The 7,652-nt window shown below is 42.8% G+C and overlaps 1 long non-coding RNA gene across 8 annotated transcripts in view; it reads right to left on the minus strand.

The window, feature by feature from the left end:
* Positions 1–5,753, minus strand: part of LOC111268395 (uncharacterized) — a 9,938-nt gene extending 4,185 nt beyond the window's left edge. The window contains exons 1-5 of one of the 8 annotated variants that reach the window (XR_002685181.2): positions 5,636–5,753; positions 2,486–2,652; positions 1,781–1,844; positions 1,151–1,216; positions 549–720 (exon numbers count right to left, since the gene is read on the minus strand). This is a non-coding gene — a long non-coding RNA (uncharacterized LOC111268395). Of the gene's footprint in view, positions 1–548; positions 721–1,150; positions 1,217–1,780; positions 1,845–2,485; positions 2,653–4,776; positions 5,257–5,635 lie in introns of those variants that run through there. The other 7 variants (XR_002685183.2, XR_015314186.1, XR_002685185.2 and 4 more) reach the window with 7 other exon arrangements.
* Positions 5,754–7,652: the final 1,899 nt, after the last annotated feature.

A 7,652-nucleotide genomic window follows, 5' to 3' on the forward strand; every position in this document is an offset into this window, starting at 1 on the left:
ATATATATATATATATATATATATATATATATCCTTAAGTACATAATCAATTAGTTCGATAATACGTTTTGATTAATTTGATCTAGTCCTATGGGCGCCACGGTGATCCAACCTATAATAAATACCTTAACAAAACAAACATACCTGTCACGATGGTTATGTCGTCATTTATGAAAGTAGACTGTTACCGAAATAATTTCTGCTAACAGCAGTCTTACTATTACCATAGTAAACACCTCGATAGACAGTGTCGTTCACTAGAAATTTGCTTTCATACAAAATTTCTCAATTCTATCGTAATTAGGGTAGTGCTTCTTCATAGTTTCATCATTTAGTTAGCACCATACAAATATGATCATTACAGAGTAGAGTGTGGCCGGCCACGTTCGAGGCTAAGCTTGTTTCCTAGTGCCACGTACAAGGTTTCAGTTGATTCGTCTCGCACCTGCTGGATATCGGCGTATTCTTTCCTTAGAAGGCTCTATAGATAGCATAATTAACTCTGCAGTTACCTTTGCTCATGTGGCAACGATCATGTAGTGTCTTACCGTTAACTATCGACTTTCATACGCTGAAGGGCCAAGGAAGGCTGCCCCATCTAGATGATGCACAGAAGCTGTACCTTTTAACCTCAAGTGGGCCTTGATAAGCCCTGTTGGGAGACGAGGATCCGTAAGACGTACCAAAAACTTCCACCACCAAATCCGTTTAGTCGTCTACCTTTGGGGGGGGGGGGGGTGTAGGAACGAAAATATAATTGATTCGTTTTCAAAAACATGAAGATTTCCTTTAACATCTATACGTTTTTTCTCGTGCTTGATAGATACAAATTCAAACCTTAACCAATCTGTTCTACTTGATAGGCCTTTTAGACATCTGCTTTACATGGTATAGTTAAAAAGTATAGGTATTATTATGACATGGGATGCTAAATTTAATGGGATGGCTTGAATTCAACAAGACATTTGTTGCGCAGCTGGAAGCAGGGTAAAAGCTGATGAATGCATACGGAAGTACCGGGAAAGCTCATTGAAGGTGTCGAAATACGTCAGGTTAGCTTGAAACACGTTGTCTAGCTCGTATGTGTTACATGACTGTCAAAAAGGCCACTCCCAGAGTGTCCTGCATATATACAGTAGCTATTACGTACATGATCGGTAATTTAGGATGAGACAGACGGTGTAACGAGCTGATGACGTTGAGTGATCCGTTACGCCTAAGGGAGTAGATAATAACAGAGGATGTTATCAAGATGCACTCGAATAACAGCAACAGTATGGCATTCATAAATATAAATATGATCCTAAATGCAAGTTTAAAGTGTGGGAACAACTTTTACTTCAAGGTAAAACGCGAGTGCCGCATCTAAATCATTTGAATTGGCTAATATATTTCTTCTTAAAGTTTATATAACTTAGCTTTTGTCTCACAAGCATGCAAGGTATAGCTCTCACTGTGTCCACACTCCCCTACAATAGACTAATCAATGATGCAAACAACTAAATTTACGTTATATCTTTATATATATATATATATATATATATATATATATATATACTATATAATCTTATAACCGTAGAGTGTTGGAGCATTTCACTTAGTATCAAAAGACAGCACAATCCCTCAAGTTACTTCAAATATTGCTTCTATTCAGGTAATATGAAATCGCAAAGTTAGTGATTATAGGTTAATGCTAAACAATAGCTGTTGTTGGGTTTTTTAGGTAATCACAGAGGAGCTCTTTGATCCCGAAGTGAAACTCAAATGTTTAAGAACGTACCTATGAAAAATGTTCTTATGTTGCAGATGGCGGTCTTGATGATCACACAATGAGCGAACACGTGCTAAAAAAACATCGTTGCGTCTCAGTTTCGTTTGAACTATCACACAAGTTTATCATGTTCAATTAGAAGGGCTACCGCTAGACTGTATAGCCACTCACATGAACTGACCGGATGATATTAGATCTTACTTTAAAATAGCTATTTTACAGCCCAAGATTTGTGACTTTATGTCTGAACGGGCTGTGTAACACGGCCTGACACCAGCCCTCGGTTGTAGTCGGGGAAACTTTAATATGCCTCTTCCACCCCAAGCGGTCCGAGTGTTTTAAGAACTGAATTATCTAGCTGGCAACGTTACTTAAGGCTATCGCTACACAGGCTATTCTTCGTGTCCTGCAGAGGCGACAACAAAAACCTTGACATTCATACATCTGGGTAGGTTACGCAGAAGGATCATATGGTTTAATTTACGGTTATTTATTGTTGTATAGATTTCTATTTTTCTATAAAAATATAGCCTAGTTAAGGATTTACAACTTGCACAATTTAAAAAGTTTATGATCCACTCGTTACTATTCAACGAGTACTACCACACAACCAATTTATGCAGGGAAGACAGACCGTTGTTAGTAACGATACGATCAATCAGCAATATATTACTTTCTCTATTGCGGCCTATTATTATCTCAGAAAAAAGGTACCGTTAAGTATAGATGGGCTTCCAAAAAAGCGATGAAAAGTAACCTTGACCTCGTGAGTTGTCTTTCCATAAGACCTTCCTAAGTTGTGATCTTTATTTAAGCATCTCCTAGACGAGCCACAAGCGGACCGCAACAGCTGGCAAGCAACAATTACAGAACAGGATTAGCTGTAAAGTTACAAGGAAATTAGTCGAAGTTTGAAAAAAGTGAACACCAAAAGCAGCCAAGACGCGTCCTTTTCAAGAATGACGCCTTATACATTAAGTCGGCATTTTTATTTTCTTTTTGAAGAATCGTGCAGAATGATTGAAAAATCTGTGTAGTGTGCCTAGAACAGTACTTCAGTTCATTATCTAATAGATTTAGTTCATACTGCAGCTTTATAGCTTTAGAAGCTGGACTAGTTATACCTCAAAGGTAAATTTCTTTTTATTTAGTGGCTGAGGTTAGTAAATTGTGTTGTAACCCATGACCTATGCTCACACTTTCATCCTTGGTGCTGTAAGACATACAGGCGTCCCTTTTCGATTACAGTTAGCTATTCACAAACAGATTCTACCCTTGCAGCCGTTCGTTGCGGTCTTGTCGCAGTGAGTACAGGAAGCGAACGAATTTTTTGTAGGGAAGAATAGGGATGGCGGAGGTGACAAAAAAAGTAATTTTTGTTTTTTTTTCTTATCGTCGTTTTTCTGACTATCTTTTTGGATGCGCCTGGGTGTACGAAAAGGGGTTGGAGTTACGAAATGAATCTTTTCGTTTCCGGCAGCTCTTTGCCATCCTCGCTAGTCTTATCTTCGCCGTTTGCTGGTTGTTTCATTGCTATTTTGGGTAACTGTAACAGCAGGAGGCTTTTCTTCGACCTTCGTCGTGCGCGTTTCATCGTTGCGACGACTGCTCCTTAGCGATAGCACCATTGCGACAATTCGCGATTGGTTGGCACTGCCCTGGGCAGCGCTTCTGTTATCTCTTGCCCGTGGTTGGAAAATATAACCCGATTCAGGCCCATCCCTACCCCCTCGCTGCGTCTCTTGCGTTTACAAAATGTGCCTCATTATAATAACACGCGTATGCGTTCTATCAGTCTGGTTAGTCAGCATATCTTGCTCTCCATGCTTGGCACATCTTGCCTATAGCACATGTAATTGTAGCAAGTCTATATCTGTGACGAAAGTCAATTTTTCACCAGGTTATGTTAGCGATCTTGTCGCATCTAGCTTTGCTCGGGGGTCACGATCTAGCGTATCCGGCTATTTGAAGTCATATCACTAAGGTAATAAAGCGTGTCCTGCAATAAAATCGATGAGTCTATACGTTGGGCACATTCTAAAATACATTAACGCAACGTTTTAATCTGAATACTTAATTTAAATTGTTTTTTTAACTTCGTGCTCGCTCTATGACGCGCTGCGAAAAGCTATCGAGCATTTAGATTTCGTATCAACAAACAAAGAAGTATAATCAATCGTAGGCTTACAGCATAGGCCTTCTTATATACAGACGCATGTTTATAGCGTTCGACGATCTTGGCACGAAACCGAAGGGTAGCCACCATAGATAACGACTCATAGATTATCTGTTCGCGTCATAATACTTTCAGCATGCACTTTAGATAAAAACTGAGCTAGGTATCACAGTTTAGCTGAACCGTTTCTTCGAGCAATCAATTAGCGTATACTGAACCCTCGTGCGCTAATTGACTCGTTGATTTATCGAAAACAGACGTATGTGAACAGTGAAGAACGTTTATCTAGAAACAGACGTACTAGAAGCGCATGATTCAGCACGGTAAAGAGCCGGGCGCCAGTGTAGCGTAGTATAAACACTGAGTGGGGTAAAATTGGTTGGTATTATGATAAATACTCTTTCAAGCGACATTACCGCTTAAATCATTTAAGCATCACAATTAAGGAACGTTTGATTCATAAAAAATAACAGGTCAAAGAAGGTGCCGCCTCACGTAACTGGTACACTAATAGCAATCAACGATTGATAATACGGTAACACATGAACAGGACAGGTTCAAGCGGCGGTGACAGTTCGCGTGGCTATAATTGCCAACAAAAATCCAACTCGATAGGCAACACTGGACCTTAATTCGATTATTTATAGACCCAGACTACAGAATGCTATTACTCAGGCAAGTAGGCCGTAACAAACGCCACGTTACGTAAACGATTTCGCATTCTATTGCAATAATGCTACTAGTACAAATTCATTTGCAATTAAATGGTCCCTCGATGTGTGCGACAAGAAAACTTTTTCAATCATTTTCTATTTTCGAATGAACTCACCGCATACAACACTTCGACATGGCTTTCATCCTATTTCGTTTGCATCTGATTTGAATTGGGCCCGCCGCAGACGTCTTTGTAGCAACGCCTCTCCGTCAGAAAGCCGCTAAGATTTCCTTCGAACCTTTTGGAAAATGAGGAAAGCCCCTTTTAATCGACTGCTACTGCAGCGAACACAGCGGTAATATCCAGGGGCCAAAAAGTCATGCACGCGCTCGAACGTAAGGCTATTTCATTCGAAACACAACACGAAGCCGGAAGCAGGCTTATTCGTAAGATCCCGGTTGTCACCATTCATTTTCAAGGTAGCTCTATTCGTGTGGTTCTTGGGGAACGCGACAATGAACATTGAACGCTGAGGTAATTTGTCGTTACTCGGCCATTACTGCGACATGCCTCGCGTAATGTCAACGTTCAGTACATTGGAGCTGCATCGACCACCGCATGATACGAGACCAGGTCGAAATAGGATTTTCTTCCAGGACAAATTGTATATGATATCTGTTTACATAGTACACGGGCTACTAGAGAAAAAGTTTAAGTTTACAGTAATTACATGGCTTCAATCGGCTGACACACACGGCCAGCAATGGGAATCGTAAGCGCGTTATTCGGCTACAGAATCCTTTTGGGAGCTTTGTAGCAGATGTGAATCGTATATAAGAAGTTACGCAGCTTTCTATATATAGCTAAAAAAATATTCTCTTACGTTTTTCAGCCAAATTTGAATTCACCGATTACCTATCAAAAATATAGTATATAATATATATAGGAAAAACAAATCCTGCATAGGCTGACATGTCTATGGCGAGCATGTCCGCTACCGAAAACCAAATACAACAAAAGGAGAGATATTTACTCTTGTGCATGAGTGGTGTCGCTTTAGAGTATACACAGGAGCTAGTGATTCCGCCAGCTGACATTGTTATGACGTTTTTTTTTCTGGTTGTCCATCTAGGTCACGCTTAACATGTCGGAGAGTGCAGCGGGCAAATGTTTCCCTGCGAAAGACTATTAAGCCACATTCGACATTGCCCTTGCCTCTTACTCGTCGCCGCTGTAGCCTGTTCTCTTATTCACGCAGAATAATGCATTGTAATAGCTAGTAGATAGTAACAGCGACAGCGGCGACTCTAGTAATAACGGCACTAACTGTGACTACGTTGTTACTGCAGCAACAACTCTAACAATCACGATCGTTTTTCTTGTCCCTTGGCCTTGCTTTTTGCCCCCTTTAGCCGCATCTTGTTTAATCATGCTGGTGCTGGAGGTGACGCGTCTCTCCTCGTAGTGCTGCGCTTGTCCTAATGTGCACCCCTGAACCCCTTGCTTTCTCCCTCTCTGCGTCTGCTGTTTATTCTTAGCTTGTGCACCGCGTTGACTAGAGCAACAGCGGAGGCTACGGATCGGATAGTGGCTGTCGGCTTTTCTAGCACCGGTTAAGGCTGTGTAGTGGTATCAGCAACAGTGCAGCCATTGGCCATCAACTGGCGCACATGTATAATATATATATATATAAACGAGAGGCTAACAGCAGGTCTCAAGCCCATTCGAAGCGAAACAAATGGGCCCAGCCTACCCAACAGTGCTGACTAGCTGATGCTGTGAGTGCAACACTGTGGAGACAAGTTCTACCCACTCGCGCCTAGCCCTCACCCGTTCGATCCTGGTCAACGCAGTGCAATACGGAAAAGACAGCATCCGGCCCGCCTCTCAATGCCGGGGACCGAGTTCCTTCCCTCTGAAGCCGCGCAGTTCTCCCAGTGAGCACCGTTGGCTACGTCGGCAGAGTCGCAATAGTGGAAATTACCTTTCAGATCAACGAACCTGGCCCCATTCATTCCCTGCTTGGTAACACTGGTACCACCGGCTGCAGCAGCAGTTAAAAGTCTGACCTTACTTCTATTACTCCCAGCAAAAGCGACGCTGGTAGCAGCATCAGCGTAAACAGCTCTAGTTCGGTTTTTTCCCTCGTTATCTTTAAAGGACTGCAGGAAGATGTCGCCGCCGCCACGCCGTCCACTCAAAAAGGTTTTTTGTTAACGCCGCTCGAAAGAGGCTGGGCAAGATTGTCCGGCAAAGACCGGGCGTTCGGTACCGCTAAGATGTTCGTGGAATCTGAAAGCAGGACACGAAGCCGTAGTAACACTGAGTAGTGGTAATAGCAGAGGACTCAGTAGCGCGGGAACCACCCCCGGGCGGCGGTAGCCTCGGCCGCCACCGCTGTCGCGCTGCTACAGCACCAGCAGCAGCGGCGGCACGGAACACGGGAGCTTGTTAGATACACTTGTAATGGAAATGCACACAAATGAGCTTTTCTTTTTCTGCTTCACGTAGTATCTTAACGTTTTTTCCTACAATCGTTCTGACTTTTTCTTTTGTCCCGGCTTTTGCTCTTCGTGTGAGACCGCGTGCGAATGCGGGAGCCGAAGCGAACGGGACTCGACATTATAGTGGGGGCAGCTAGCAACAGACTGTGGCCGCTGGCCCCCGCCGGCCGAACCAGCTGTGCCCCCTTCCGCCATAGCCATTACACGGTCGCGTTCTGAGACGAACAGCCACAGGAATTGCTCGTTGATGGACGCAACAAGGTAGGTCTGGCGAAAAGGTGAGAAGGTGCCGGCTTCTGATTGCCTAAGTTGATTCAGGTGATTCACTTGTATCAAGCAAAAGCGCACTCCGCTGAACACATACTTATACACAGTTGGCAGCGCGAATAGGTAGATTGGTCGGACTAGATAAACGAGTTCAGAGTGTGTTAACGTGTTGAATCCTTGCTTGCAACAACGATAATATGAATTTACAAAAATGCCTATGTATTTAGCGTAGCACAGACAGAACAGCTTAAGGTAGTTCATTATTGTATGTTACGCCTA

The sequence above is a fragment of the Varroa jacobsoni genome, unplaced genomic scaffold (genome assembly GCF_002532875.2).
Source record: "Varroa jacobsoni isolate VJ856 unplaced genomic scaffold, vjacob_1.0 scaffold_1280, whole genome shotgun sequence".
In the NCBI taxonomy this organism is placed as follows: Eukaryota; Metazoa; Arthropoda; class Arachnida; order Mesostigmata; family Varroidae; genus Varroa; species Varroa jacobsoni.